The sequence below is a fragment of the Micromys minutus genome, assembly GCF_963924665.1.
Source record: "Micromys minutus genome assembly, chromosome: 20".
In the NCBI taxonomy this organism is placed as follows: domain Eukaryota; kingdom Metazoa; phylum Chordata; class Mammalia; order Rodentia; family Muridae; genus Micromys; species Micromys minutus.
Window position 1 is genome coordinate 8,442,391 of NC_137955.1, and position 10,693 is coordinate 8,453,083.

Sequence of the window (10,693 nt, forward strand, 5' to 3'; positions counted from 1 at the left end):
CAAGGGAAAAAAGGAGCTAAAACATACTGTAGAGACTGTGGTAAGACAGCTACTTATACTAGGTAGCTTAGCAAAGGCTTCCTCACAGGGGAAAGAAGAGGCATTGTCTTGAAAGATGAACAGAGTTCCCAAGCTGAGTGCATGCTGCAGGTGGGTTAGACACATTCCTGACAACAGGATCTGAATTGATTTGAATCCAATTACTTTTGAAGAATTCTAGTTTAGCGTGGCATACCATGAGTAAACAGGAGGGATTTATAGAAAATTCAATCTATCTGCGCCTTCATCTGTGCGCTGCCAGCATCTAAAACTATTTGAACTATAGTAAAACCTACCTAGTCTGTAGGGAGCACAGCAAGGATGCCTTTGAAGAGTGAGAAGGAGAGACAGTTAACAGCCTCTGCAGGAAGAGGAAAGCACTACTAGGAACACACCAAGACAAGAGGTTCCATTCTATATCTCAGATTTAGGAAAGAAATACTCATGATTGGGAGTGACTATACTAGTGACTAGTCACAAGGAGTGTGGGAATTACTAGCCACTTTTTGATGAACTCCATGAAATAGAGCCTATACCTGGTACTGCTAAGGGGGCCAGGGACCTGAAACTAGTTAGGGCATGGCCTAGGGGAAAACGAATTACTACTACTCTGTTAAAGGAACATAGTAAGAAGATGACTCCTACTAACATACCACTAAACCCATAGATCAGTGCCATGCTCAACCCCCTCAAGAGTGTTTTCTTGCAGTAGACTGAAATAAACACAAATGGACAATGTGCAAAAAGTGAGACTTTGGAGCACTCAGTCTTAAATAGGATGTCTTCATCAAACCCCTCCTCTCAATCTCCAGGGTCTATAAGGAGAAGAGGAGGCAGAAAGACTGTAAGAGCCAAAAGAGATGATGTGTCTTCCAGACAACAGAACTTATACACATGAACTTACAGAGACTGTGACAGCATACACAAGAAATGCACAACTTCAAGCCAGATCAGGTCCTAGTACTGAGAGGAGGAAGTAGACATATGGTCCCATCCCTAACCGGGAAGCTATCTGCAACTGACACCTATGGGCAAAGTGGTGGTGGTGGGGGTATCACAATTCTCCAATAGTGTGCCACTGAGTTTATCAACCACACTCCGAGGCTGTTCCAATACCAAACAAACTCAATAGCATTTTTGTAAACTTTTGTTTAATTTTACTTTGGCTGTTTTATTTTATTTTTGGTCTTACTGTATTAGCCTATTTTGATTTTTTGTGATTATTTGTTTGTTAGTTTGGGGCTGTCTTGTGCTTTGGTTTTTTGGGTTTTTTTTTTAATTATTTTTGTTTTTTTTTTTAAAGAGAGAAAGAACACATGAGGTGAGGATGGGTAGGGGCGGGGAGAATATGGGAGGAAATGGAGGAGAGGAAAGCATTATTAAAACATACTGAATGGGAAAATTCAATTAAAAAATAAAAGAAAGATATGCTCACTGCTGGAATGGAAATATGGTTCAGTGGTTAAGAGCACTGGCTGCCCTTGCAGAGGACTTGCAGCAGATTCTGAGCATCCTCATAGTGGCTCATAACTATCTGTAACTCCACTTCCAGGAGATCCAGCACCTTCTTTGGGCCTTGGTATCAAGCACATATAAGTATACACACACACACACACACACACACACACACACACGCGTGCACGTGTGTGTGTGTGTGTGTGTGTGTGTGTATACATATATATGTGCTTATATATGCTAGACATCCACACAAATAAACAGAAATAAATAATATTCTTTAAAAAAAAAAGAAGTCACTGTTGAATTCCTAGCTGTCACTCCCAGTTTCAATACAATGACCCATGACAGTGACCAGCTAACAGGCCAGAAAAGCAATAGGCTGAATCAGAGGCAGAGGTATGAATAGATATGTATGATCTTATAAAGTATCTGAACCATAATTAATAATAAGCAAAACATCATATTGAAATGACTGGCACACATGCGTGTGCACACATATAAACACACACTTGTTTTCCAACTTTCGTAGACCAAAGCAGTATATGTCAAACTTGACTGAGCATTAATTGTCACACAGCACACCACTGCGAGGGAAGAACACATCCCTAGAGAGCCAGAGTACTCTACTGCTATACAAAACAAACAAAAGTGCCATATGCCCAACTCACAAGACACAGAAATCAAGTCAGAACCGTACTGGAAGCCCCCTCCCTGCTGGCTGGCCCTCCTGCTGCTACAAAGAGCTCCGCTGACAGTTGGAGAAGAACGGCCATTAACAGTCTTACACCACTGAGTCCTACCTAGCACCAACAGCAGAGGAAGAGGAGCACACTCGTACAGTAGTGTACGTCTCAGTGAAACCAGTTCCATCTGATAGAATGTGATGCCCACTCGGCAGCAGGGAATGCACATCTGGTTCTGTAAAGCCAGACAATGCCATGGCTGGCGAGGTCAGGAGCCCTAGAAGGAAAGCTTTTGCAGTTGTTCTCCAAAATTGATGCAAAACTGCCTTCAACAATACTGCTTATAGATTTGTGCTCTATCTGCTTTGGTCAGAGACTCTTTTTGCAGTGTTGACAACAGGGACTAAATTATTGTTGAACACCCAGCCATAAATGTGACATCTATGACATTGATTCCAAGAATCAAAGAACATCATGGGACGGGACAAAAAGAACATAGGAGTCAGAGAAGAAGGGGTGAGGGTGGGTTGAATGTCAACTACTGCACTCTAATCACAGCTCCTGGGCCTACCTGCACAAAACTGCTGCATTTGAGGGACAGTGATGACTCAGTAGGTAAATCTCTTCTACAAGCATGAGGACCTAAGTTCAAATCCCCAGCATCTATATAAAAAGCTGAGCATGGGTGCACATTTCTATAACCACAACAAGGAGCAGGAGGCAACACCAGGTAGATCATACGAGAACTTGCGTGGCCATTCAGCCAGCCTAGCTTAAATGGAAGTCAGACACCCCATACAAAGAGACAATATGCACTGTTCTCTAGCGTCTTCATGCAAGCAAATGATCTACACACATACACATCACAGATCACAAGAGTGAGACTACCAACAACCCGCCAAGGAAAAGAAAGGAAAGGAGTGGAGAGGGGAGGGAGGGGAGGGGAGGGGAGCAGAGGGGAGGGGAAGGGAAGGGAGGAGAGGAGAGGAAAGGGGCTCATGAGCTCCCTCCTTGAGAATTTATAATAATTAATGGTTAATACCGGAGGCAAGGGAATGGTGAAGCCAGTGCTAAGTGTAGACAAATCTTCACCAACGTTCCTGTAAACAGCCATAATGAATCATAGGAAAGAGACAGAGACAGCAGAAACAGACACAGACAGGAAATACAAAGAGGCTAGTTGAAACAGGAAGGGAATTAGTGGAAGGGGCACGAGATGGTAATGGAATGAATATGATCACAATATATTATATACATGACAATGCCATAATGAAATCTATCACCATGTATAATATATGCAAATAAAAACAAGCTTTAAAAACACCTCAATATGTAGATGCTGTTTCAGTGATTTTTTTTTTCAGTTGAGCTTCAAGTGTATATTTTTACCAAATTCCCAGGTGATAAGGAACATTTTGAGAAGCAAGAATGTAGAACACTAATGAGTCTGAGCTCTACAAAGCTTTTAATTGTAGGCTTGCTGGTAGTCAGGCTCATCTTTAGAAAATGAAACAAGACGCTCCAGAAGTACACCTGCAAGGGACGGGATGCCTCTGTGTAACACGCCTGAAACCAGCTGACTCCACCCACCATATGCACACAGGGAAGAGAAGGGGGCTGGGGGAACCTAATGCAGCTGTAAAGTCCAAGTCCCTGGGTTCTACTTCTAACACCACAGAACTGAAACAAAAGACAAAAGTGAAGATTCACAAAGAGTAAATATTTTAGTGGTAGAACATGAGCAAGGCTCTGGTTTCAATCCCAACACTGCAAAAACAAAATAAAGATAAAAAATTTAAATTAACAAAGGCAATAACTAAATTAAGCCCAATGTGGCAACACACAGCCAGCACTAAGGGAAAAAAGGTAGGCAGATCTGTGAGCTAAGGCCAGCCTGACCCACACAAACTAAGCTACATACTGAGAGCCTATCTCAGAACTAGTAATGATGATAATGATAAAACAGAAGGGGGGTTAAATATACGCGTATGCCCATGTAAAACACACACACACCAAAAACCAAATCAGGGCTGGGGAGATGGCCTGGCATTCAGGAGCACATGCTTCTCTTCCTAAGGACCCCAGTTTGATTCTCAGCAGGCATGTCAGGTGAGGCACAACCTGTGATTCCATTACCAGAACACCCAACTCCCTCTTCCATCTGTTTCAGCACCAGCAAGATCAAGAGTACACATGAAATTTTTTAAAAAGATAAATCTTTAAAAAAAATAATTTGGATAATATGTATAAACTAAATATGGATATTAGTATTGTGGAGAAACATCTTCAGTATGTTTTAAATCCAAATACTACAATTATTATTCTGCCTTCTAGCTTGGTTCTAAATATCACAAAAATCTAAAGACTTGTTTAATTACCAAATAATTTTTGCACACTGCTTTAGAACCTCCATATCACTACAACCAAATTCCTTTGAGAATTCTCTTAGCTTTAAGAAGTGTAATCGGGGGGAAAAATGCCCTCCTGCCCTATGGCTATAACACAAGTCCACAAATTAATTAAACGGTTTGCACCAGCCCCTGTGCTAGATACCGTCAGAAAACCAGAAGGAGAAAAAAAAAAAAAGGCCTGCAATCCTACCACGACCAACAGGAAGAAATTTTCTAAATTTTCCTCTACGTGAAACAATGATGTTGGGAACCGCCATACAGAGAATGATGTAAGAAAAGCTACCGAGCTCATAAAATGAAGTCATTCTGCCAAATTTTGGAAATTAACGTGGAAATGGAACAGAGAAATCTCAGTCCACGAAAGGTTAAAATATATGGTCGCCAACTGCTATTCCTTGCTTCCTTCTAAATAAGAAGCATATCTTAAAGGCACTATTGCATATAGAGCTCCTTTAGCGTGTGGCGAAGAGGTGTGCCAACTACAACCTTGGCACCAGGAGCCAGATTACCAATCTTGGCTATGTACGCAAATCACTCTGCTGTTAAGATTCTCTCGTTGACCACGGAATAAGATTTAAGGGGGAAAGAGAAAATGCTATGGGCCTCGAAATAATTTTGCTGAATCACAAATATTCTCAAATGTAAAGCTGCAGGAGTCAGTGGCTGAGCTTGAGCACCGGCGGCCATACCTCAGCATGAATCTCCTCTAAGAGAAAAATGTTTAAAAGTCCCTTCACTTCTTCCTTTAAGAAGAAGGAAAGATCTAATGCTTAAAGCTTGCACAGCACTGCTTCCACAGCAAGGTCGCGTGTGCCGTTAACTCCACACACCGGTCTCAGTAAGGGGACCATTGTACTGTGCAACCCAAAGGCTCCAAGGACAAATACACCCCCTGGCCAGCAACAGGGGACACAATGGGTACCCTCGCCTTTGCTTAGCCTGTCACTCAGACCCTGCCACGCCACACCGTGGACCCAGCACCGACAAGCTTCCCACAGCCCGGGAGCCCGAGCTCCCCCGGGCGATTCCAGGGCCGCGAGAGCCCGCAGACGCGCCGCACAGCTCCGCTGGACCCCGCGTTCCGCCCTCCGGCGCGGCGTCTCGCTGCCCAGCCCACTCCGTCCTTCCACCCGCGCGGCCCGCGGCCGGGCCTCACCGCGTGCTTCGGTTCGGAACCGCCCGGCCCGCCCCTTTCCACTTGACCACACGAAGCGGCGTTGGTTGCTTCCGCGCCCCCCACGCTCCTGATCCACACGCTGCCGCCTACTGATGCAGAAAACGGCTTCTAGGAACGCGCCATGTTCCGCGTCGCCACTCCAAACGACGAGGGCGCGCTAAAATTACGTCACAGGTTCCCAGAGCGCACGGAAAAGGCCAAGGAGGGAGGCGATAGGACAGCGGAGGGAAGGGGAGGGAGGAGCTCGGGTTCGAACCCAGAGGCGCGCGGCAGCCAATAGGGCTGAGTGCGCTTGCGTGGTACCCGGAGCCAGGCGCCTGCCTCGGGCATCTGTAACTATGGAAACCCTATGTCCTGGGAAAATCGATAGTCTTCTGCTCTGATCGAAGCCCTAAGTCAAAACTATTTTATCTTCACTATTCTATATCAGCTACTTGGTTCATGACTCTGTCACGGCAGAAGAGGGTCTTCAAAAGAATCCCATTAATGAACCCTGCCACCATAGGTATTTTTCAAATTTGGACGGGCTTTGGTTTTTGGTTTGGTTTGGGTTGTTTTGGTTTTTTTGTTTTGTTTGTTGTTGTTGGGGGTTGAGGGGCTTAGTGCTCTGTTGTTTTGTTGGCAAGAGACTAAGGCCGGGTCTCAGGACTCTAGGCTGGCATCGCACTCTTTTTATAGCAGAGGATGACCTTCAAATCCTGACACCTCCACTTCTCAAGTGTTAGGGTTACATGCCTGTGGTCTCCCGTGGTCGGCACTTTTTTAGTTCCTACTAAAGGTGAAAAGATGTCAAAGAACCAGTTCTGCCTACCCCTGCTCTATAGTTAAGTTCTCTTGTCTTTAAAGAGAACTTCTGAGGAAAACAGCTGTTCATAAATACTGATTACTTGTTGCTCATTTAAGATGTGCACAATATAGTCTCAAGATCTTTAGGTTGAATGACCCATTTTAATTTCCAGGACGATCCATTATTATGCCCATTTTACAGAAGAAGAAACGAAACTCAAGAGAACGCATCTAAAGTTCAACCGCTAATAAATGGCAAGTGCTGAGGTTTGAACTAAAAGGGGGAGGGGAGGAAGGAATGAAAGAAGGAAGGAGAAAACATTAACTGTTCATTATAAAGAAGTCTCTCACACAGATTATCAGTATAAAGATAAAAACTAGGTGGCTGACAGAGAGAAAATGGTTCAATCAAAATACATATGAAATGAAATGCAAAACTAACCATGTAAACTGTATTGAAGGGTATATGTTAGCATGTTAATAAAGTTTCAGTGTATCCTGAAAAAAAGTTATTAAAATACATGTTCAGGAATGTCCCATATTTGGAGATTTTAAAACTGCTGAAATTCTAACTGGCTTTGCCAATTAGAATGTAACCCAAGTTGGCTTTAAACTGGTCATGTAGCCAAGGATAATCTTGAATTTCTGAAACTCTTGCCTCCACCTCCCAGATGGTACTGTTTTATTGATGGTGGTGGTGGTTGCTTAGTTTTATCTTCTGAATTTATAAAGATATTAAACATCTTAAACTTAAGTATTCATAGAATTACATGAGATCTTATTAAAATTACATACCCTGAGTCCTGGAGAAATGGCTCAGTGGCTAAGAGCACCAGGGTTAGTTCCCAGAATTCACATGGTGGCCCACAATCCTCTGTAAATCCAGGTCCAGAAGTTCCAAAGCCCTCTACTGAACTTTGCTGGCACCAAACACACACCAGGTACACAGACATGCAGACAGAACATTAATACATATAAATCTTTTTAAGCGATTGAAACTTTCTTTAAGAATAAAATTCAGGCCTTGTCTGTTGAGTTGACTGAGCAGGTAAAGGCACTTGCACTGAGCCTGGGTCACACATGATCCAGAGAGAGAACCAATTCCCAATAATAATTGTCCTGTGATATCGACCTGAGCTAAAACTTAGTTTTTTAAAAAAATGATACAGGTCTGGATTAACTTCTTAAGTACATGGTATCATGTAACCCAAATTGGCTTTAACTGGCTATGCAGATAAGGATAATCTTGAATATCTGAAACTCTTTGTTCTACCTCCCAGATACTGCAATTATAAGTATGTAATGCCCAGTTTATGTTGTGCTAAGACTCAAACTAACTCAGGGCTGTGATACAGAATAGCCAAACACCCAACAACTGAGTTACATCCCCAGCCCCAGATCCTAATTTGGTTGTGTTGGAGATTGGTTCTAATGCTTTGATTCAATCAGGAATCTGTGTCCAAATTCTAAACGTCCTTGTCCCCAGTTGGTTTTTAATTGATCAATAAAGATGCCAGTGGCCAGTAGCTGGGCAAAGGGAGATGGGGTGGAACCCTCAGAGGTGCTCAGGTGAGATTGAAGCCAGGAGGATTAGGTGGAAGAGGAGAGCTGGGTTAGACCACTGGCCACTTCCCTGATTGTGCCTGGGGCAGCAGGGGAAGGTTTAGGAGAGCCCAGTCATTGGGTTACCAAGGTGTTTCAAAAGTCAGTTAATGCGTGCGCGTGTGTGTGTGTGTGCCTTTCATGTTGAGAATCCACAGTTCCTGGGCAATCGGCCGGAAGTGTGTAGTGACGTAGTACAGACATCCAGCTATGTGGCTAGTGTAATATTTATCTACATTCCAGTTGATGCTAATGTTCCCAACCCACAGACGATGTGTCTAGTAGCAGAGCTACAAGCAATAGTTAATGTGGGAAGAAACGATTAACTAGTTATTAAAAAGAAGGACATTTTGAAAAATAGAATTCTTTTACTGGGGTGATGGGTCTTTTGTACATCTGAGGAAATGTTTATTTAAAAAAATGAACATACACAAAGTGTGTCTATAATACTAGGATCCCAATTTAGGATGTATTCAGAAGTCCTAATTTTGACTAGTATTGAATGGAAGCTGTCGGCGCATATTATTGACAAAACAAGTATTCATAGCTAGATGAACCCCCCTCACCCACTGTGTTTCGTCACTGTATTTGTATGCTCAACTTTGAGACAATAGGGCAAGTATTAGAATTAACCTACCATTGAGTATCTTCAGGATAGACTTACAATCTTTTTCTTTTTAGGGGTGGGAGGAGGGTGGGTTGCTAAGAGTAGAACACGTGGCCTTCACATGCCAGGCAAGCATGTAGCCATTAAACCATATCCCCACAGCACATCTGAAATCTCAATACAAATGCAGTGCTTTTTACATACAGTTGAGAACTACAAAGAGAAAGCAGAAAATTAGTGTTGAAATGCTAAATTAACAAAACATTAAGGCTGGAGCTCAGAGATTAAGAGCACATGCAAAGGTTCTAGGTTCACTTCAATCATCATATGTAGTTCACACATCTATAATTCCAGTTCCAGGAGATCCAGTGCTGCCTTCTGATCTGTGAGGAACCAGTCTAGTACCTGGTTCACAGACATACATGCAAGCAAAACACTCACATATATAGAATAATTAGTTATTTTTTAATTAAAGATGCATTAGCTTCCCCATTCCTCCCCCTTCTCTCTCACACACACGAAACTTTTTTTTATTGGATATTTTATTTGTATTTCAAATGTTATCCCTTTTCAGGTTACCCTCTGGAAAACCCCATCCCATCCCCCTCCTTCTGCCTCTATGAGAGTGCCCCACCCACCCTCTCCCTCCCACCTCCCTGCTCCTACTTACACTAGGGCACTGAGCCTTCACAGGACCAAAAAGCCTCTGCTCTCGTTGATGCTCGACAAGGGCATTCTCTGCTGTGTATGTGACTGCAGCCATGGGTCCCTCCATGTGTGCTCACTGGTTGGTGGTTTAGTCCCTCGGAGCTCTGGAGGGTCTGGTTGGTTGATATTGTTGTTCTTCCTATGGGGTTGTAAACCCCCTCAGTTCCTTCAGTCCTTTCTCACACAACTTTTTACCAGTCAGATACAGCAGCCCATGTCTGTAATCCCAGAACTCGGGAGGCAAAGGCAAGAAGATTGTGAGCTTTAGGCCAACCTGGCTTAACATAATGAGGTCTAGGCCAGCTTTGTCTATACACTAAGATCTTGGTGTCTGGGAGGGAAAGATCAGGCATAGTAGTGTACATTTGTAATTCTAGCCCATGGGGTTTAGACACTCAAAGATCAGGAGTTTAAGGACAGACTCGGCCAAATAATAGTTTGGGGGGAGCCTGGGCTACATGAGTTTTAGCTAAGAGAAACAAAAATAAAAATACATGAGCTTCAAAAATCAACTCAACAATCCCAGAACTCAGGAGGCTGAAGCAGGAGGAGTGCTACAGGCTTGAGAATGAATGGGCTGGGTGTACTCCAGGTCTGTCAGGACTACAGAATGATGCCCTGTCTCAAACAGTAAACAAACAAGAAAACATTAAAAATGGCAATTTAAAAGTTATATATATATATATATATATATATATATATATATATATATATATATATATATATATATCGAAAGAGCCTTAGAGAGCCCAACAAAGCTCAGTGATAGAGTTGCCTTTTATGCAGATTGGATCTGATTCTTAGCACCACACAAATGATTGGTCCTGCAGAGCAGTTCTCATTTTCTAGGTTCATTTTCTAGAACTGTTATGATGCATAACCTGAGTTGATTAAGGTACATCCTCAGGATTAGTACAGCACACTTCTGGATGTGTCTGTGAGGGTGTTGATCATGAGGGCTTTGATCTAATGACTGGTGCTAAATTTGAATATTGTACCTATGGAAGATGAGGGTCTAGTTAGAGAAAGGCAATTCCTAGGGTGTGCATTTCAAGAGTCCTACTAGTCCATTTTGCTTCCTGGATGCCATGTGGTGAACAGCTTTCCTCTCATGATCTCCCTCACCATGCCTTCCGACCAGCCTCAAAGCAATAGAGCTAGCTGTCCCTGGATCAAAATCTCTGAGACACTGAACCAAAATAAAATCACACTTCCTTGTTTT

General features: G+C 43.0%; 1 protein-coding gene across 1 annotated transcript in view; it reads right to left on the minus strand.

The window, feature by feature from the left end:
- Window positions 1-5,893, minus strand: part of IPO11 (importin 11) — a 138,285-nt gene extending 132,392 nt beyond the window's left edge. Inside the window, exon 1 of the mRNA XM_080933618.1 lies at window positions 5,748-5,893. The gene's annotated coding sequence lies outside the window, so the exon portion shown is untranslated. The remainder of the gene's footprint in view (window positions 1-5,747) is intronic.
- Window positions 5,894-10,693: the final 4,800 nt, after the last annotated feature.